The sequence below is a fragment of the Pristis pectinata genome, chromosome 18, assembly GCF_009764475.1.
Source record: "Pristis pectinata isolate sPriPec2 chromosome 18, sPriPec2.1.pri, whole genome shotgun sequence".
NCBI classification, from domain to species: domain Eukaryota; kingdom Metazoa; phylum Chordata; class Chondrichthyes; order Rhinopristiformes; family Pristidae; genus Pristis; species Pristis pectinata.
Window position 1 is genome coordinate 14,782,158 of NC_067422.1, and position 23,111 is coordinate 14,805,268.

Here is a 23,111-nt window from a genome sequence, read left to right on the forward strand (position 1 = left end):
CGAAAGAGTAATAACTAGTTCTGTTATATGCACTAAATGCACGATACATCGATATTGCACACTGAACTCAGCTTGTGAAATTCTAGGTAACTTCAGAGTCAACAACATACATAGCTACATGTTAAGTGCCTCAAGTAGAGGACAGATTTCTGAACACATATCCATTTACTTTGCTTGATCCTCTGCTAAGACTTGAGGGTGGATATGGTTTAATTTCCACCAATTTAGTTTGAAGAGATCATGGCCCAGGTTCTGTGGTTAGCACTTGCTGCTGACCTCCTATTCAGCTGCTCTATCAGCTCCGAGGGTTCTCCGGGACCCAGCAACAGTGTTATCATCAAGCAGGCTGATATACCATTCTCACTGGATAATTCTCAAAAAAAGATAGGACCAAACAATAGTAAAAGTTAGATGCTTAAATATAATAATAAAATTGTATACAAGAATAGAATTTTGATATATTCTTTGGACAGTGACCACCTAGATATTAAAATGTTTTTATTTTAATACCAGAATGTTTTGCTTTGCTGATTGCTTTGAATGCATTTTAAAGCCTCATGTAATACAGCATAGTTTTCTTGCATCATGAATAATTTAAGTATCCAAAATCCTCGCTAGTTGACTGATTTCTGGAGGTTATTGTGGAGCACATCCTGCAAACAAGGATTCACTCACAGCAACTTTGGAATTTCATTATTAATAGCAAGACCACATTCCAGAAGACATTACACAAGAAGTATAGATATTCCTCAATTTACGAGGCAGTTTCCATCCAGGAAAACATTACGTTAAGCAAAAATTAGTAAGCTGAAAGCATGTTTTCCATTAGTTTCAATGTAAAGATTCTGGTTGCTTTCCAAAACTAGGAATTTGAGTCCAAATAAACCACCTATAAACTTAAAAAAATGTTTCAATGCAAATGTCTAAAATGAAGAATCACTTTACTAACAAATTAAATCCTAAAATTCTGTCATAAACATAACAGACCCTTTCACCAAGAGAAACATACAAGATCCTGAGGGTCTTGACGTCATAGACACTTCTCTTGCGGGAGAATCTGAAGCTTCATTGTCTGAAGGGCATGCCCATTTGAGATGGAGGTCAAGTGATTATTTCTCTCACAGAAGGTCACAAGTCTTTGCAACTCCTCCTTTAAAGCCAGTGGAAGCATAATCTTTTTTGAGACAGATTCTTGATAAGCAAGGAGCTAAAAGGTGGGTGGAAATACGGGAGGTGAAATAGCAGTCAGATCAGCCATGATCGTACTGAATGGCAGAGAAGGCTGGAAGGACCCAAGAGTCCGCTGCTTCTCCTAATTTGTGGTGGCTTTCCTTCTCATGAGAGACAGGGTTGTCACTGGTGTTCAGGCTGCGGTGCTGGTTCATCCAAGCTTGATGGAGCTTGGATAGTCCAAGGCAAGGATTGTTCTTGGGTGGCTGAGGCTTAAGTAATGATGGGTATCTGGTCTGCTTTTCCCTACTCCATCTGATAAAGCCTCCTGAAATAAAGTCCAGCATTTTCCACTGCAGCCATATCTAATGCTGCACTCCATATTGGGATCATGATCTTCAAAGATGGCGATCACATACTTGATGCAGCAGAACGCCTCTGACAGCCTCTTCATGGTGAACCGTGATGATGCTCTGTCAATGGCTTCCTGCTCTTCCTGTGATCACCGTTACTAAAGTTCAAACAGAATCTGGTTTGTAAGCTCTTCACTGTGGGATTCCAGCAGATCATCCATGTCTTCCTGGCCCTATATAATTGGAGTAAGAGGACTCTACATTTGTTCTCAGATCCTCTTGCAATAAAGGCCAACATACCATTTGCCTCTCTAATTGCTGGCAGTACCAGCACATTAACTTCTTGTGATTCTTGTACAAGGACACCCAGGTCTCTCTGACAACAGTTCAATCTCTCACCATTTAAAAACAAGTGAACTATGCCTTTCTATTACTTCTACCAACATGGATCACCTCACATTTTCCCCACTTTTTATCCTTGCCAATTCAAGTTGCCTTCTTAAGACCCTTGAAACCTCACTGTACCTTCCTCACAGCCTACACTGACAGTCATATCTGGATTTATTACACTTGACCCCCTCATCCAAATCACTGAAACTGATTGTGAACAGCTGGGGCATCATTCCCTGCTGCACCCCATTCTTCACAGCCTCTCAAAAATGACCCATTTATTTGTACAAAACCAAATCCACCCCAGCATATTGCTGCCCAGACCATCCACTTATTTAGCAACCTTATGCAAGGCCTTCTGAAGATCAGTACACCACATCCATCGTTTCACTCTTATCTGTACTGTTGGTTACAATCTCAAAAAATTTTTTAACAGATTTGTCAAACATTATTCTCCTTTCAAAAATCACATGGATTCTGCCCAATTCCATTGTCACTTTCTTAGTTTACCGTTACAGCTTCCTAAATAACAGAGTCTAGCATTTTGCCTACTGTTAGCTCATTGGTCTATGGTTCCATTTTCTCCCCTGCCTCCAACCCCCAGAACGAAGTGTTGATGACCTTACGACTAATCCTCTCCACAATTTTTCTCGTTGAACACTTTCAACAATAATAGAAATCTAAGCTATCTTATTCTGCTATACGCTTATGTTGTATTTGCATAACGTATCAGTAGGTTCATTTCCACAGCAGTTTTTTTTTTCAAAACAAGAACTATGTTAAACTTGTGTAAAATCTTAGACCATACTTTAACTACTGACACCTGGTCTCCATTTAAATAGAGACCTATAGAAGTGGTGAAAATAAAATGCCAAACGAGACCAGGTTATACTTATCAGGAAAGTTTGATCAGAAAAGTGACTGGATTGAGAAATCAGATGCGAAAGTGGTTTGCTTAATGTGAAATAGATGCTTCTGCTTGTAGGAGAGGCTGGAACAATGGACTACAATTACAAATAGTCACCAATACATCCAATAAACAGTTCAGGACAAACTCTTATACTTAAGAGTGTGGCAAGAATGCAAAACACATCAGCACATGGTACATATGGAACTCACACCAGTATGAATCTAAGTCTGGACACAGTCTTTCTGTGTGAGGGAGACACCTTGACAAAATGGAACATCGAAAAATAAAGCACAGGAACAGGCCCTTTGGCCCACCATATCTGTGCTGAATATGATGCCAATCCAAACTAATCACATCTGCCTGCATTTGGTCTATACTCCTCCATTCCTTGCATGTTTTGTGCCTGTCTCAATGCATTTTAAACATTGCTATTGCATCTGCTTCCACCACTTCCCATGGCAGTGTATTCCAGGCACCTACCACTCTTTGTTTAAAAACTTACCTCATAAATCTCCTTTAAACTTTCTCCCTTCACCTTAAAGCTATGCCCTCAAGTATTTGACATTTCCACCCTATGAGAAAGGCTATCTACCCTATCTGTACCTCCCATAATGTTATATACCTGTATCAGATTGCCCCTCAGCTTCTGAGCTCTAGAGAAAGCAATCCAAGTTTATTCAACCATTCCTTATAGCTAATACTCTCTAATCCAGGCAACATCTTGGAGAATCTTGTTTGCACCCTCTCCAAAGCCTCCACATCCTTGCTGTAACGCAGCAACCAGAACGGCACACAATACTCCAAATGTGGCCTAACCAAGGTTTCGTACAACTGCAACATGACTTCAGCTTTTATACTCAACATCCTGACTGATGAAGGCAAGTATGCCGTACGACTTCTTTAGCAACCTATCCACATCTTTTGCCAATTTCAGGGAGCTATGAACCTGTGCAAACATGTACTTGTGCACATGACAATAAACTCAACTTTGAACCCCAAGATCCCTCTGTACATCAATGCTCCCAAGGGTCCTGCCATTTACTAGATTACATTCCACTTACATTTGACTTTCAAAGAGCAACCTCTCATACTTGTCCATATTAAACCCCATCTGCCATTTCTCTGCCCACATTTCCAATTGGTCTATATACTGCTGAATCCTTTGATAACCTTCCTCTCTACCCATAACTCTGCCATTTTTTGTGTTATCTGCAAACTTACTAATCAGCCCACCTACATGTTTAATCAAAATCATTTATATATAACACAAACAGGGGTCCCAGCACTGATCCTTGCGGAACACCACTGGTCATAGACCTCCAGACAAAATAACACTGCTCTGCCACTACTCTGTCTTCTACGGCCAAGCCAATTTAGAATCCAATCTACAAAGTCTCCGTGGATCCCATATGCCTTACTCTTCTGGATCACCTTACCATGAGGGATCTTGTCAAAAAGCTTTACTAAAGTTCACGCCTACAACACCCACTGCCCTGTCCTCAATCATCTTCATCACCTCCTCAAAAAACTTGATAAGTTTGGAAGACGTGACCTCCCCGACAAAGCCATGCTGACTATCCCCGATTCGATTATATCATATCCCAAAGAATCTTTTCCAATAATTTCTCTACCATTGATGGAAGTACATGTTTCCAATCACATTGCAATATTTGCCAATGTTAAATAGCCATGTGTATTATAAAGCAAGGAGTTCAATTTTCCCATTCTTATGTGTTCATGTCATATTTACTCTGGTGTAATAAGCATCCTTGTTACATTTGAAAAATTTTATTCTATTTATTCTCACCTTAGCTTAATCCTCGGCCAAGGACACAGGTGCTCACAGGTATCTGCCAAAGTTTGTTTGGAACAGCAAGTGTGCAAGGGCTGAGGGAAGAAATTCTCGCTTCCTCAAGAACTTGGTGCACAGCTCACAATAGAAATGCACTGGGAGGGCCACAGGAAATTAACACGAAGAAACTGCATTTAAAAATAGCTGCAGTAACACAGCCTCATTGTGACAGAATGAGGAGGGGGGGGGGGGGGGATACTTTACAATGGAGCACATACATGAATTTGAGATGAATAACACCCGCATTGCTTCTGAACTATATAGGTTGCTCATTTTTGAATCCTACAGAGACACATCGACATTCCATTAACACTACATCAATAATATTTCAGAAAAAGTACAACTTCATAGGTCTCCATCTAGGGGTTGTAAAATTGAGTATTTTGACAGCTTTGGCACCCTCCAAAAGCCTGTCCTTGCCTAGATTTGTTATGCAAGGCACATCTCGTCATCTATTTAAAAAGCTCTCAGGGTGTTAAAGCATTAAGCCAGCTGACACGTTGTTCTCCCATGTCAGATTTATCAGTCATCAGTTTCTTTCCAACTAAACAATCCTAACTATGTACTTTAAACCCAAAGTTAGAAGAAATTCCCTTTATTTCCACATCCTGCCAATTTGTACCCTAGTTTTTTGTTTATAAATTGGAAAAAGACTACTTAAGAGTCATTGAGTTGTGCAGCTTAGAGAAAGGCCCTTCCGCCCACTGGGTCTATGCCGACCATCATGCCCATCGACACGGACCTCACTTGCCTGAATTAGTTCCATATCCCTCTATACTTTGCTCATTCAAGTTCCTGTCCAGATGCCTTTTAAGTGTTGTTCCTGTTCCTGCCTCCACCACCTCATCTGGCAGCTCATTGCAGAAACCAACTACTTTGAAAAATTTACCCCTGGGATCCCCTTTAAACCTCCTCCTTCTACCGTGAACCTATGCCATCTTAGAATTAGACTCTCCTACCATGGGATATGCACTCTGACTCTCTACCCCATGTCTCTTGTAATGTTATATTTCCCCATCACGTCACCTCTCAGCCTCTTTAACGTTTAATTTTGAACCTGATACGATCTTTGCAAAAGGACCGCAAAGTGAATGGAATGGTCTCATTTAAGGCAATTGCTGCCATTCAAACAAGAATCCCTTCGTGTAGAGATTGATATTTGATTCAAGATTGGTCTGGCTTTGTTTTTGCAAGTGGCAAGGAGAATAATTATTACCAAACTCAACAAAATATTGTTTGCTATTGTTTTCAGTGATGAATATTGCTGTGCATTTAAGCAGCTGCAATAAATATTGTTAAGGAAACAAACAGGTAGCTTAATGCTGGCTCTGGCAAGAACTACTAAAAAAAACTCACAAGGCCAGTTTAAGTTTAGGGCAGTAAACTTGCATCTGTGGTCGAAAGCTGGTCGGTGGTTACCCAGATTATTTAACTGTGTGCACTACCACATTACAGCATCAATCACTTTTAAACCAAGATATCCTTCAAAAGGAAGTGTTCAGAATAATCGAGTTATCACCTGACACTCCATTTGCAGGAATCAAAACTATTCCCTCATTCTTCAGGGCAAAAAAAAAGATCAAGTTTTAATGTCACTTTTTCTCTTATTGAAGCACATTAGATCTTCATTTTCTGGGAGGTAGTCTAGTACCACTGTCACGAATGCAAGTAATTAACCTTAGACATCCATAAAAGTTAAATGGCTCAATTTACAGTGAAGCAAGGAAAAGATTTAGCCCCGACACAAATTTAGCATTGCCCTTGCAATTAAATTCTTTCTTCTTCCCATCTACAACAACACAAAATGGAGTCTGTACTATAAGGACCAACTGGTTTTTGCCAATTTAATACAAGGTCATACATTCTGACTAGACTATAGGACGACAGGTAATTGTGAAAACAATACTTTTCCCCAAAACGATCTCCTATGCTGTATCTCCACACCTGACAGCAGTTCGGTTCTATCTAGGCCAAGGAGAATGTAACTAGGACAATTGCTTCCTTTTGATTCATACAAGTGCATGGAGTTGGGAAACTCAGCAAAGCTCTTTCTTTCTACTCCCTATCACAACCACATCCTCCACATTAGAGTTATGCACAGTTAAATACAAAAAGTATGTCAAAATACAGGGAGGAATGAGGAAATGGTAAACATGCCCACTTATAAACAGCTCCCCAAATCAAAAATGCGCCCACAGCTTCCAAAAGGGTTATCACAATTTCCACTAAAAAATACTGCCAAATGGAAACTTTGCCCTGCTCAAACTGTTTCCAGTTCCTACTACATGAAGAATATTTTAATAAATTGCATTAAAATGTCAAATTCTTAATAGAAAAATCTTGCTCTTTCAAAAAGCTGTTTTATTCTGGTTTATGAACATGTGGCTGGTTGCTCAGTGGGGGGAAGAGTTTGAAAATAAAAAGGAAGCAGCAATGATTTCTATATGTAACAGAATTAAGAACCTCAGGAAGAGTAAAAACGGGTCTGCCAAATGTACAGATGGATAATCTAATGAACTGCCATTTTCTCGTGCAGAGGACAACTGCTGCCAGGTTCTATACATCCCTGGGAACTTCCAATAGTGGCTTCAGGTTGGCCATCAAACTCAACTTAAAATTTTTAAAATTTGAAACAAAACTGAACAAAAGTTCGGACAAAATTGTTTTTACTTTATTCCCAAGAGCTGAGGTAGATCTACCATCTTCTTTTTCTTAAACTGTTTTCTTCAACCATCCAGATTGGGGTTTTAGCCTGAGTGATATACTTTGCTCTCAGGTCTCTGGCAGACAACTGCAAGTGTGACCCTTGCAGTTGTCTGCCAGAGACTGCCCAGACACTCTTCAAACATACCCAAGCCTGAGCTATGGCACAAAGGGTTAATGTTGTTCTCTCCAAATAGAACATCATTTGGAAAAGACTTGCATGTACAGACAAACAGCACAAGGATTTGCTTTAGTCTCAAAAGGTTTAAACTTATTTTATTTTTACTTATGGCTTGTGCATCTGCAATGCAGACCATGAAATACAAAAGAAACGGTTAAAGTTGTTAAATCCCAGGATGCTTAGGTGTTTAATGTGTAGATTTTAGCCGACTGTGCAGATTAGCATCTGCTGAAAGTGCAGGATGTGCTGTTTGTGCATGTTGACTATTATATCACCACATTATGAAACAGAATAATTAAGACTTTGTTGAGGTAAGGGGATAGAATAATGGATTTACAATGATTATCTATGTGGTTAACTTTACCACTTCTTTCCATAGTTACTTCAAACACCTCTAGGGAAAAAAACTCTCCAACTAGGAACTGTACTGTCAGAATCCTTATTGTCTAACATCAGGCCCTTCATTCACCACATTATTTCTGCAGCTGCCAATCTCTCTCAGTTATTTCCACCTTTCATCCCATTAAACCACTTGCTCTCACCTTGGCCATTTCCCCTCTTGCAAGTCCAAGACACAGACCTGAAGAAATGGCAGCCATTTTTTTTCCCCCTCAGATTTGGCTGAAACACAAAAAGCATTAATGGATCTTGCTCTTGTCTGCCAAGACCACTGTTATAGGATCATCCTGGAATGAAAAACTAATCCCTGGCTTCTTTCCTCTACTGCAAACCATTACCTTAAGTCCCCATTCACTGCCTCTTCTTCCCTCACCAATTACAAGGAGCTAATGGATTTCTTTGCCATTAATCCATTTGTTTCCACGTCTATCATTGCCCTCCCTGCCCCCATCATACTCTGACAGACTTGAAAATTCTCCACTGCACTCACCCTCAAGTCACATTTTTCCCCCCATTTTCCCTCCTCTCCTTTCACATCAACCTGTCCATCAGACACACCTCTTACTCCCTCAACAATCCCAGTGAACAAAAGACCACCCAACATCCCCTTCTGGCTGAGTTGGCCGATATTAATATTCTTGTTCCTGTCGTACTTTCCTTTTCCAGTTTACCATCGTTATCCGACAGACACCAACCTTCGCTCTTGAAACCACAGTCCTTCTCTTTCCCCTCCAAGGTCCTACAACGTGCTGTTGACTCCCAGATCTGCCTGTCATTACCAGGATCTCATTTGAAATTCTTGAAATCAGGTTTCATCTCCTCCCACTGTACAAATTAGTTCTCGTTAAAGTCACAAGCAGCATCCTGCCCTACTGTGACAAATTATCCCCCCTCATCCTTCCAGACTTGATCTGAAACCTCTGCATAATTGACCAGATCATCCTCCTCCAATACCATCCAGCTGGGCAATTTTGCTGTTCATTTATTCCATTCTTAATCCACTGTGGCCAGAGAATCACCTGCATTGGCTTCCCTTCATGCACTCAGACACTTACCTCTGGTAGCTGCTGAGGATGTGTCTTTGGACCACTCCTATGTTTCAGATACATGCTGCTCCTCAGTGAGATCCAAAAATACAATGCCAGCCACCAAAAGGTCAGATACCTATTACTGCATCAGCCAAAATTTCCTTCAACTGAGGATTTTGATATGGCCGAAGACATTTTCCCTGGAACCCAACATAAAAGGCATTCCTTAACCATCCGCTTCATCCCCAACCCTGGCAAACTTTTGAGATAGAACCAGCCTCCCTGCAGCAATGTAGATCCCAAGACAAGCTCCTGCCCACATATCAGTATCAGCACAAAGGCTGTCTACTTTCACCTTCATAGCACCTGAACATCTCTGCCTCTGCCAAGCTGCTGGTGAAACCCTCATCCAAGCCTCAACTATTCCACTATGGAGTCAGAAATCACACAGCATGGAAACAGACCCTTTGACCCAAGTCCACATAATCATGGTTGATCTTCTTCCATAAACATGAGCACAACCAAAACTCCGCTTCCTGTATTCCATACCAAAATTTCCTTCACCCATTGCTCCTTTCACGATCTACAATGCCTTGCTTTTAAAATCCCTCCATACCTCATTAATATCTTTCCAACCCCAAGGTACCTGCATCCCTTCAATTCTGATATTTTGCACATGCCCTGTTTTGAACCTCTTCATTGTACACCATGCCTTCAGCTATCAAGGTCCCAAGCTCAAGACTTCCCTTCCAAACACACTTTGCCCCTCTACATCACTTTCTCTTATTAACACTTCAAAAAGCTCTTCAATATTTGCTTTTGTCCTCAAATCCTTTTTTGGATCTTGGTACCAAATTTTTGTTCTGAAGCGCCTGTTAAGTACCTTGGGGATGGAAGGGGATGTTGACATATTGCCCATCTGGACATTTTTTAGGGATTGCCTAAACTTCTTGGAACATTCTTCACAGTAATAGATCAGGCATAAGGAATTATCCAGGTCAGTGTGCAAGATTTTAACCTTTCCCGAAGTAGTTTTTGGAGAAGGGGCCAAAAGCTATGAACAAAGAGTCCATCTCAATCCAGAGGAGAAAACTTAGCACTAGTTATCTTGCAGCAATACATATTTGACTGTTGGATTTTAACTCTTTTACACATCAGGTGGCACACCTAGTCACAGATCCAACAACCCAGGTTCATTTCTGATCTCTGGTGCCAAATGTGTGGAGTTTGCACTTCCTCTTATGACTGTGTGGGTTTGCTCTGGATGCGCCACTTTCCCACCACATTCCAAAGAAAGAGTTAGTAGGCTAATGGACCACTGTAAATAGTCTCTAGTATTTAGGTGAGTGGTAGAATGCAAAGGGAATTGATGAGAATGCAGCAAGAATAGAATGGGATTAGTGTAAATGGGCGTTTGATAGTGTGTATGGGCTTGATGGGCTGAAGGGCCTGTTTCCATGCTCTATAACTGTGATCACAAGGGTCCATGTCAGGACCATTAACCAACACAGTGATTTATATCCACAAAGATATAGCAGCACTAAACAAACAGAGGCCAAAATGCAGCTCAGACTCAAAATCCAAATAGAACAACACTGGATCCACAAGGAAAAGATGGCATCAGTTACTAAGAATAACCCAGTACACGCTACAGGGAATGTTACTAGCAGCACACTGCATGATATACACACAAAGTGAAATTGCCAAAATGTGTTCAAAAATATAATACAAGCCCCGACAGTGTGAAACATTAAAAACTATACAATACTGATTGAAGACAAAGTCAAGTATGTACAAAGCAGGACATCTATTCCTATTAAAATAGGACATTGCAGATTTGAGAAGTGGGTCAAGGTGCTTTTAATTTTGAATTCAAAGAGCACAAGCGGTTCCCAAATGTGCTTTTAAGGAAACACCAAATGAAGAGCACTTGCATGAATGCAGAGAACAAAAATGTTCACATTACAGATTCTACCATTAATGTGCAATGACTCAGGCTGCAAAATTTACATGCACACAAATACTGTTAAATAAATGAACGAACTTCAAATTAAACTAGGACAATAAGCTCACAGGAAACATAGTGAACAGGAGGATTAACAAAATTGCGTGTGGGCATTCACCCAGCATCACTGAAGCTTGGGGGAAAAAAAAGACTGGAGTCAGAATCTGAAATGCACACCCAGGTACAGTTCTTTACAGCTCAAATATTTGTCAAAATTCCTACCTTATCAATAGGTTAAAGAAAAATGCAGACTTTTGAAGCTTTGGCAAAAGGACCAGAGATTTCATTAAAAGAGAAGCAATAAATTCACATGATCTGGAAGTATTGTCCACAGAAGTGGTGGAGGAAGACTCATAAGTAACTTTGAAGAAGGGGATCAGGTGCTTGAAATGGCAGGGGAAGGGGGAAGTGCATAGCTATTGGGGAAAAACAACCCCCTTCCAGACTGCAGGTTTCCATGAACTACATGGCTAAATCAATAAGCATGTTTCTGGAAGCTTAGATAGATACATCATCCATTTATACAACAGTTCTGTGCCTCCACTTTGAAATCAATCAAATATGGTTTCCCTTTGAAAGGTTTTAGAGCCAGAGCATTACAGCACAGAAACAGGACCAGCAGCCCAACAAGACCATGCCAACCATCAACAATTTTTAATTCCAAGCGGGGCTGTACTCTTCATACCTGGGTCTTATCCCACAGCCCTCCTTTAAGATGAGAAATCAATTGCCAATTGAAACAGCAATCTTGCCACATAGGGCACCCTAAGCAGCAAATTCAGGCCACCAGTGCAGAATTGTGCCAATTTTCAAGAAACAATTGTAACAGGGAAGTCCATCTGTTCATTTATGGGGAACCAGATAACTGATCTGACAAATATAATTATTGCATACACGCCTATGTTGGCTACAGGCTGCATGAGCTCACTTAAAAAGGTACTGTAGATAACACCAAGCATCTGTGTGAAAGCAACAGCCTCAATTACAAAAACAGCACAAGGTGGGGGGCAGTTACTAGCAAATCTCCGTTTAAACATCTGAAACAATTTCCCAGCTGCACAGGGCTTCCCAAATCAACTGATGTTAATAGACTACCCAAGTCCAATATACCAGAGAGCATAGATCAGTGTCAAATCTTCTCAATTTCAACTAGAAGAAAAGTATTTCTCTACAGAGGGGTTTTCACATTGTTCAAAGCATCAAAATCTCGAAATATTTGTGTGGTCCTGGGCAGATTAAATTGTAACTAAGCTGACATTTGAGTCCTGGTTTTATTAGCTTATGCTTTCAAAGAGCCATGTTATCTTTGTCATATCTCAACAGTTTAATTTTGAAAAAAATAACCAGAAACAAGTGCCCTGTGGTAATGATATTGATAAGTAAATTGTACTGTCCTCATTGCAAATCAAGCTACAATGAGTCCATTGTAGTCTTTATTCATTAATGTTAAATACGCAAATACTCAAGTGTCTATTAAAAAGCACTTATGGCCACAGGGCTGGCAGAGAGAAGTGCAGCATGCACTGTGTGGGTTACCAAGACAGTGAAACACCACAGCATATTAAGGAGCCATAGCCTTAGCTCCCCCACCCTCACATTCATTGTACATCACTGGGCATCAACTTCCCCACCCCTTTACTTTTTCTCCACCAATATAAGACAACAGCAAAAATCATTCAAAGTCAAAATAATGAACAATTTAACCAATTAAGCAACTTTTAATAATGACCAGAGGGGTAGAATTTGTACAAATATCCATTTGAAATAAGTACAGGTCCTTCCCAACTTACAAGTGCCCAACTTCTGTACAGCCGGTACATATGAATGAGCACTTGGGAGACCGGCGGCATGGATTTGCTGACTGCCGTGGGTCTGCAGGCATCTCTGCCAAGTGGGAACTCAGTTTGTGGACTCATTTCCAACTTGTGAACTGTTCAGGTTACGAACAGTTCTCAGGAACAGAACCTGGGGAAGGATCTGTGTACTCACATTAACACAAGTGACTTTTACTATCTCAGGACTTGATCATATGGAATAGAGTTGTACAACAGTCAGTAGTTTGTGGTGTAGAGAAATATGGCAGCCAAGTTCCACAAAAGAAACAGATAAATCTGTTTTACTGATGTTGGTTGAGGGATATCTATTGGTCAGAAAAAGCGGAACTGCCCCAGTTAATTATAAAACTTTATATTTACATATTAGAGCCAACTGCGTTATGATGATATGTACCAATTGGAGATCCTGCAGCCTTGGGAAAAGGACCTACAAGCTGGACACTACAAAAATGTTCATATGTGAAGAAGATAACTAGTAATACAACTCTAGCATTCTATTCTTCATCATTAGGGTATACGAGTTTAACAACCTCTGCAACTTAAACAATCTGATGGCATTCTTTTAAAGAAAAGCAGATGTCCTGACCAATATTTAACCATGAACTGATATTACCAAAACACATTGTGAGAGCTTCCTCTGCACAAATTTGACTGCCAAATCTTTTATTTTACATTTAAGCATTGCAAGACATTGCAAAGTAAATTTTCCAAATGCTCTCCGCATGGCATGAAGCTCTTTTCCTTTCTTGCTTTTCCCGAATGGTCCCATAAGAGCTTTCATCTCCACCCAATTGAGCAGATAGAGCCTTGGTTAAACACATCCAAACTGAATGGGTATTCAAGGGTCAGCTTTGATTATGGCCTCAAATCCTGGGCTGGGTCTTAAACCACAATCTGCTGACTCATAGGCTTGGCTGCAGTTTTGCCTGAAGCTGATACTTTGAATTAAAAAAATGGACGGCACACGCCAGTGAAAACAGACATTCAAGGCTATTTTATTACAAAATGCGAACCTTCCAACCAAGGGACCACTGCCTGCACCTAAATCTAAGTAAATACAGAAGTAAAACCACATGGGTTCAAATACCTCACAGCAATGGCAACACCTTAGCTCTTGCTGGCTTTACAGTCATCACAACATGGAAAAAAAGTCATTGAATCATTTTCAAATTAAGCATTTCCTTCAAGGATCAAGAAAAACAAGTTGTATTACGTAGTTATATTACATACAAAATAGTAGGCCAAAATACGAACGCCCCAAACCCGCTCCACCATTCAGTAAGATCGTGGCAGATCTACTTAACTCCACTATTCAGTATAGTTTAGTCTAAAAACCACCACGACAGTTATCACATGACCGAGTATTACTTTCACTTGGGAAAAAAAGTGCACAAGAATCTCCGAGGTAAACAATTAAACTTTAACCAAAAGTTTGTGAAAAATAAAGAGTCACATTGCACCCAATAATTTCGATGAATGCCAGCAACATGCATCACAGGAAGCCAATTTCCTGCAAGCCTAAAACCACTGCTTCATCAAGCCCTACACGAGTTCACCCTTAAATTGAAGCCTTCCTTGCCTGCTTCTTTGTTGTTCAAGTCTCTTCAAAACAAGCTCAATCCATATTAACAAATCTCACCATATTACCAAATGACAGAAAGGCACTTGCCTTCAAAAATCCAGAAGATTTGAAAGTAGATTTTGCAGTGGAGTAGATAAAGACAGTGATCGGGCAAGATGGATTCTGCAGTGGAGGCCCAAGAGTTTCCAATAGACTCTGTACATAAATGAACACCATCACATTCCAAACACTATGCAATCTTTCACTGTAGATTGAGTGGGTGGGGTGTTGGATGGCATTTGCTGAATTGTGCAATCTAGATGAATCAGCAACTCCACCTAAATATTATATTTCCCATTTACTGTTCCATTGCTACACAAACATAACCTGTTCTCTCCAACACACCTTGGATGTAGAGTCAAGTTCAAAGTACAAGGAGAATGTTACAATATTCCCTAATAAAATGATGGTCCTTTCTCCCACTTTGAAAAGGAAGAAAACTAGCCCTTGTGGCTCTATATCCAAACACTAGCTCAAACAGAAACAACTCGGAGGCACTTGCTCTGGGGTAATGTTACACCTCTCTGCCCTGTTCTCAGTTGTGCTTGTGTGGCAATTACCACAAATAACGTGGCACACTGGTATGTCAACACTGTTGACAGGAAAATATAAACATCATATTTTAGTGATACACTTCAATCTAATTCTGCTCAAACAACTTGATGCAGCAAAAAATGACAAAGGCATTGCAATCCACTACCAGTTACTTCAATATTATTACATACTTGAAAATTCTTTTGCGCCCCCCCTTCCCCCCAGAAACATGAGGCTTTTCCAACATACTACATTTTCTCATGATATAGCAATTACCAAATTTGATACCTGGCACAGCTAAGTTCCAACAATAAAATTACTTGACTAGATCAGAGCAAGTAATAAAATGACAGCAACTTCAGAAAGTCCATCAAGTGATGCACTGGACAGAAAACCACAGCCAAGTCTCACTGCAAGGGGAAAGCAGTGGTGGGGTGGGGGGTGAGGTAAAGGGTTAGGGGATTTATCATTGGCATACAAATGTAAAAGAAAGGCATGGAGTGGAAATAGTGCACAGGTACTGAATGCTCCTGTCTAATCCATCCAGATGAGATGAGAAGGGATGAAATAGTATAGCAACTATTCAGTATTACAAGAATGTATTTTGGTTTACCCGAGTGATTAACTTTACAGGTTCCCAGTTGACTTTTCAGAATTAAAATCAAAAGCTTTCACTAAACTTTTAACATGTTAAGTCAAAATTCTCCAATAGGTGAAATAAACACATTATAATTATCGTCTCTGGTGTGAGGGTATGGAAAGCATTAGATATGGACTCCACAAAATAATAAAAGAAATCTAGATTTTTTGGGGATCTCAAGCACAGCATCTACATTTTAAATCCAGGCAAAAATCGGCAGTGCCAGCATTAAAAACTTGAAATATAATAGGAATCAGGACAATTCGGGGGCAAAAAACTATTGGAATCCAGAAGAAATATCCCACTAACCTCTCCAAACTCAATAATAAAAAAAGCACAACTGAAAAAAAGGGAGCCCTAACAATAGCACATTTAGTTTCTGTAGCTCAACATGCAAAACCTCCAAACAGAAACTGCTATCTGTTGCTGTTCAGGAAGGAAGGAAGGAAGGACAGACAGTGGCAGTTATCAACTGCACACATGCAAAGTTTAAGTCTTGCTTTGTGAATATCAGTGTTTTCACAGTAAATTTACATACACCACTTACTGTACAAAAGCTTCAACCGATAGTTTCTAAGCTACAGGAAGCAAACAAAATGCCAAAATACACAAGATGTTAGATATAAAAGGCTGGAAATACTCTGTAGGTCAATCAGCATATACGAATAGCATTAATGTAGGTTTCGGGTTAGATTCTTCAGTTCTGACAGAATCTAAATATGAAATGTTAACTCATTCCTCCTCTCCATAAACATCACCTGATGATCTTATGACTTTTTTCATTAATTAAACTTTGAAAAAAATTGTTTTACTTTTCACACTATCACATTTATGGATTTAAAAAACCCACAAAAATGCACACGCACTGCATTTTCAATCCTTTATTCATTGGATATAGCACCTTTGTTTTGCAAACCTTCTCTAAACCAATATTCAAGTTCAAGACTAGATCTACGAAAGCAGATTTCATAATCCAGTTCATGGAATTTTTTAACTGTAAACATGACATTTACACACCTTAGATTTTACATGGATAAGCAGGATACAGTAAAACACTACCAAACTAGTTCATCTTCAAAGTTGCACATTCAGGATGTCCTGTTGTTTTATTTAAAGACTATATAGAGTTGCAATGCTACAGCCAGCCCAAATGAAGGTGATTGGATAATCTCCTTAATGAAAGCTTGGTGACCATAATGCTGTAAATAGCAGAGATATTTTGCACAAAAATTTACATGCAACTATCCACCACTCAAAGCATTTTCTGGAGAAAATAACCTGGCTTTTAAGAACATAAGAAATAGAAGCAGCAGCACACTATTCAGTGCCTCAAGCCTGCTCCACCATTCAGCACATTATGGTGGATTTTCTACTTTGACACCATCTTCTTAGCAATCCCCATATTCCTCGATTCTTCTAGTAGTCAGAAATCTAACAGTGTATGATTGAGGCTCCATAGAACTCTGGGGTAGAAAATTCTCAAGGTTTCCTCCTCTCCCCATCCTAGTCAAGAAATTTCTTCTCATCTCAGTTGTAAATGGCCTGCATGTTATATAAAGTCTCCGACCCAGCTTCTCAGAATCAAAATCAGGTTTATTATCACTGACTTACATGATGTAAAATTTGTTGTTTTGCAACACCCTTTATCTCTGTCATGATAAACATCCTACCCATATGCATGCCATCGAGCCAAGAATTTTGTACATTTCAGTGAGGTCACCTCTCCAACAGAAGGAGAGAGAATTCCAGAGAACCTGCTCAATCTCTTCTCATGTGACAGACCTGCCATCCCAGTAACCAGCCCTGAACCTTCTCTGCAAGGCAAGGAGACAAAAATTGTATCGAATACTCCAGGTGTGATCTCTGTACAGCGATGCATCATTGTAGCAAGACACCTTTACCCACACATGCAAATGCTCTTGCAATAAAGGGCAACATACCATTTGCTTTCCTGTTTGCTGTATCTGCATGTTAACTTTCAATGACACCCAGATCCCCTTGGACATCAACATTTCCCAATCTCTTACCATTTAACAAACTCACAATTTGTTTTTTCCTTCCAAAGTGAATTCCTCATTTTTCCACATTGTACTCCATTTACCAAGCTGCTGCCTACTTGTTTAGCCTGTTTCTATTCCCTTAAAGAGTCTTTGTATCCTCATCGGTACTAAAATTCTCACTTAGTTTAATATCATCAACTTGTACATGTTGTATTCAGTTGTGAATTGTTGGGATCCAAGCACCAATCCCTGCAGTAGCCTGCCAACATGAGTGAGACTATTCTACCTGTTAAACAACTCTCAATTCATCATACCAGATCATCATCCCCAATTCCATGAGCTCTAACCTTGTTCACCAATCTCCTATCTGGGGTCTTATCAAAAGCTTTTCTAAATCCAAACCCACACATCCATCTATCCCCTATCATCAACGCTACTAAATGTATCCCCAAAGAACTCTAACAGATTAATCAAATATGATTTCCCTTTCAAAAACCTCGCTGGCTCAGCTCAATTATATTATTTTCTAATCATCTTGATATCACATCCTTTATTATAGGTTCCAACATTTCCCCAACTATCTCCATCAGGCTAACAGGTCAGTAATTCCCTGTCTATCTCACTCTCTAGTGGAGTTGCATTTACTAATCTCTGCAGAAACTATTCCAGAATGTATAGAATTTTGGATGATTTTAACCAGTGCATCCACCATCTCTAACAAAACTCTAGGATATAGATCATTGGATTCTCTGGATTTAATCAGTTTTATCAATGTCATCAACTCCTCTAGTAGCTTTTCTACCAATATCAATTTCTGCTTCCTCGTTTGCACTAGATCCCCGATTCTCCAGTAATTCCAGGACTTTGTGCTTTTTGTGAAGATAGAAGTTGATTGTTTAATTCCTCTGTCACTTCCTTATTCCATTGTAAATTCTCACATCTGTTAAGGGAAACATCCCTGTAGTTATTTATATCCTCCAGTCCCTTTTCTGAGTGAAATCAGCAGCCTGTTTGCTCGGATTCAGATACCCAGACTCATCTCCAACTCATTGTGGTCAATGAATAACGACCATCTTAATCCTGCTCAGTTACTACATCTGTGTTTACATAAAGGGTGACAATCAATTGGCTTTTACTGTATTTCAATTTCTCATTGTCTTCATTTGAATATGGTCCTAGCCCACCTGGGGCAAAGTTCAAATTTTGCATTCAAAATCAGAGCCTAGTGCATTAACCAAATGGATTTTGAGGGAACAGTGGAGGGTTGTAAAACTCTTACCAGGCCTCAAATGGAACTTCATCTACACATTGCTTATATTCTCCTCTCTTTTCTGGTCAAAAACTCAAAAGCTCGGAGTAACCAAGCCCATTGTCAAATACTGGCCCACTGTATTGGGATACTACTACTACTATCATCCAACCCTGCAAGACTGTTAATTTCCTTCACTTACTACCAACATCTCAGTCACAAGATCATTCCCCCCAGTATAATTCTGAATGGTGCTCCTGGAAATTTTCCTTCCTTGTCCATTTAAGTTATTCCTCCACTTTATCATCACCCAGGCCTCTTCTCTAACCCAATCGTTCCAAGGATTGCAATAGTGGAACTTCTTGGTTGAAAGGTGGGCTTATGTTCTGTAAGCCTAGTACTTTCTAGGGTAGGGACATGTTCGGCACAGCTTTGTGGGCCGAAGGGCCTGAATTGTGCTGTAGTTTTTCTATGTTCTATAAAAAGTATCAGGAGTTTAAAATGAATTGAAACTAGGTATTATTGGTTTGCCTCATTTTAAATTTGGTGCTGCCCTGCACAGGAGGTCTCAGCATTTTCTTTCGCAATAAAAATCCACCTTAAAAGGGTGCAAAAAAAAAAGTTTTTCCATCCTGAATGGTACCTGTAGATCAACTTTTACTGAACTTTAGGAATCCACTTTGAACTTTTTTTTTAAAAAATCAAAGGTTATTTGAAATGGCATGCATGTGATTCCAGGCTTTGTCTACTATTTATAATAGCATAACAATTCTATATTTAAGAATACAACAAAACACTGGAATTAATTTTAGCATTAAATGTAAGATTTTTGTTTTGCAAAATTGTAAGGGAGTGAGTAAATGCAGGATATCACCCTGTCCTACAGCCTCACTCAGATGAGATCCAGATATGCGGCCATTGTGCTCATATGCACGACAGCATTATCAGAATTATAGTGCCTTATAGACAGACCAAGAATAATATCAAGAGGAACAAGGGCAGCAGGCTCTTGGGAGCACCATCACCTACAGGTTGCTCTCCAAATCGAACAGCTGTCAGACTTAGTTCACCATTCACTCACAGTAACTGGGTCAAAATTCTGTAACTCACCAACACCATCACCGGAATATCTTCATTCCAAGGACAATGGTGATGGCAGTTCTCCACCACATTCTCTTTGGCTGGACAATAAAGGTTGGCCATGCCAGTGACAGCCACACCCCAGAAAATGAATTTAAAAACACATGAAGAACAAATCTGGAAAACATTGTCCTGTGCTTCAAATTCAAAACGTAAAAACGTAAATGCCTAATTTGTGATAAAAATAATTTCTGGTTAAAACTATGATAACAGCTCTAAAACAAATTGTAAATCTATACCAATTTCATATGCAACAGGCATAACCAACATTAATTTTGTCTAAATTAATCTTTTACAATTCCTATAATTTAGTGACACTAAGTTTTGAAATCAGAAAAAGCAACAGTAGGGCATCAATTGTCAACATAAAGTTTCCTTGTATGGTGACTCTATACAGAAGGAATACATTGCTAAAAATGAAATTTGATATACTGCTACCCATAATTGATCATACTTAATAAATCTGTTTTTCTCCCCTTTTCTAAAGTTATAAAGTTTGGTCAAGTGCGAATGAATCAGACTTCCTCTACCCAATGCGCGCAATGAGCAGATGCTTGGGAAGTTTAACAAGGCTGTAATTCACCCAGTGAAAAGGATCATATCGAACTGATGAAGTGAAGCTCATGTAATTTACTAGTGTCAGCAAAGTCTACAGATTGAATTACAGCAATTAACTCCCTCCCCATTAGGATTAGATTTAAAGAAAAATATTAAATATACTTTTATAGTTTCCTAATAGAATCTTTTAAGACTTCCCAAAATTACTCCTGTGAACAAATGGAACACATGTTACACAAAAAAAGGCATCAGACAAGTTTAATAACTGCCATCATGTGGTATGCTAGCAGCTAAAGAATCAAAAAGTTGGGAGAACTTTCTGTGAAAAGACAACTTCAAAATTCACACAGAAGTGCAAAATCATAACGTGCAACAATTAAGAGAATTCATCACACAGAAAACTTTCATTATGAAACTGGTACAAGTGTAACTTTTTCATGAATTTTAACAAAGCTTCCCCTTGATTAAATGAGAGTACCATGAAAACTTAACAAGGGTCACTTCTTGTATATACCTGAAAGTGCATTTATAAAGTATTTACACAAACAATTAAAATATAATCATCATACTTTGGCACCATAAAATGCCAGACTTGAGTCACAATAATAATTCAACTGGGCAGTGCACAAGGATCACTTTTCTGTACCCATTACAGCAGGATTACCGCGAGACCCAAAAGACAAGTCCTGTTTTCCCAACTGATGTCTACACTCATATTTTGTGCCAATGCCACAAGTCTGTGAACCATCTATCTCACTGAATCCATTACTCAGTATATTGGTGTATATTCACTAATCAGAGCTGAGTCGGCAGGTTTATTTCGCACACATTCAAATCCCACATTGAGACTATTCCATTGATTAGCTTTGCACAAAAAAAATGAAGTGTATTTTTCCCAAATGGTATCCTTTTCCTAAAAGATCTGCATATTCTCAAAAAACGTGAACTATTCCCGAGCAGTTACTTCTTCCCAAATTACCTAATAAATAAAGAACCCAGTCAGATGCACATAAATTACCAGAATGATCATTTCCCCTTTTTATCCCATACAGGACAGCAGTCTGCTGCCAGAGTCTGTACCCTGAGTCAGCAGCTCTCCTCTGAACGTTATATATTTTCAGACAAGTGCTATCAGATTACACATTGTCTCTGCCCTACTCTCTCCATTGAAGATCAAGGATGGTAACTGGTTTCAGTGTGTGGGGAGATCTGGAGTCAGGCAGCAGCCTCTTGCTCAGTGTGTGTGTTCCAGAGTGAGTGAGCGAAGGCATGAAAGGGGGAAGCAGGGAGAGGGAGGGGGGTGAAGAGAGCAGTCTCTCAGTATGAAGCAGCCTCAATCCCCGCTCTGCCTCCATTGCTAAACCCAGTGGCCAGGCTGCCTGACTCAGGCTGCTGTGACCCGCTGATGAGTCAGCAGCTCTCTCCCTCCCTCCCTCTCATACACACACTCATTGCGTTTGCACACTCAGCAAAACACGGCGCCTTTTCTGCCCCCTTAATCCCACCAAACCCCACCTTTCGCCTACTCACCGACTCCTGAGAAGCTCCCCGACCCTTCGACGTGGGTTTGAAGCGGACCTGAACAGCCAAAGGGCCTGTTTTTCCCCCTTTTGCAATTGAAGGAATTTCCCCCCACTCGTTGTTTGCGCTTGTGCCGAGGCCAGACGTCAGATGATGTTTTGTCATGTGGCTTCATTCATGAAGCTCTACGCAACGGGCAAACTTTTAAAGGCACAGGCACTGTACACCCTCCAACAACAGTCTGTCGCTAACACTGCACCTACAACCCTCCGTGAACCTCCTGCCAGTGGACCTTTCTCCTTTCAGTAACTTGGGAGGAGGGAGGCATAAGGAGAAGGACTAAAGGGGAGTTCAAGGAGTGATATGGATCTGAATCTCACTGCTTCTAAGGGCAATGGAGATAGAGAGATTCATCCTAATTAAAAATAACCTTGATGAGAACATCATGGATACTAACCAACTACCTCGTCATGGCCCTTGCAACTTATTTGTCTACTTGCACTGCACTTTCTCTGTTACTGCAACACCATATTTTGCATTCTGTTATTGTTTCCCCCCTTTGTACTACCTCGAGGTACTTATGTTTGGAATGATCTGTCTGAATGGCATGCAAAACAAAGTTTTTTCACTGTATCTGGGTACATGTGGCAATGAGAAACCAATTACGTCTAAAATCTGGCAGCTGCAAAGTGGGTTTAGTCTGCATAGCTTTATCATCTAGTATGGTTCTAGTGGACAGAATAGACTCCTTAAGTGCCATTAATTTCTCTGATCTTTATGGAGCCAGTTTCTCTCGAGCTACTCTTTTAATATTGAATGCCTTCATTAAAGCTCACATGAACAGTTCCGGCTCCAACAGCCTCTCCAATCTCCACATAACTCAGTTCCCCATCAAAAAAAGGGAACAAAGAGAAAAATAAAATTCCATATCTATCTCACATGAAAAGCCCTCCAGCACACTGAAAAGCACATTTCCCAAGACAAAAACAAATCAATAAAAAAACCTTGCAGATTTTTAAAAG

General features: G+C 39.9%; 1 protein-coding gene across 1 annotated transcript in view; it reads right to left on the reverse strand.

Annotated features, from left to right (window-relative positions):
- LOC127579992 (transcription factor MafG) overlaps nt 1–22,266 on the reverse strand; it is a 53,230-nt gene extending 30,964 nt beyond the window's left edge. The window contains exon 1 of the mRNA XM_052033114.1: nt 22,099–22,266. The gene's annotated coding sequence lies outside the window, so the exon portion shown is untranslated. The remainder of the gene's footprint in view (nt 1–22,098) is intronic.
- Nucleotides 22,267–23,111: the final 845 nt, after the last annotated feature.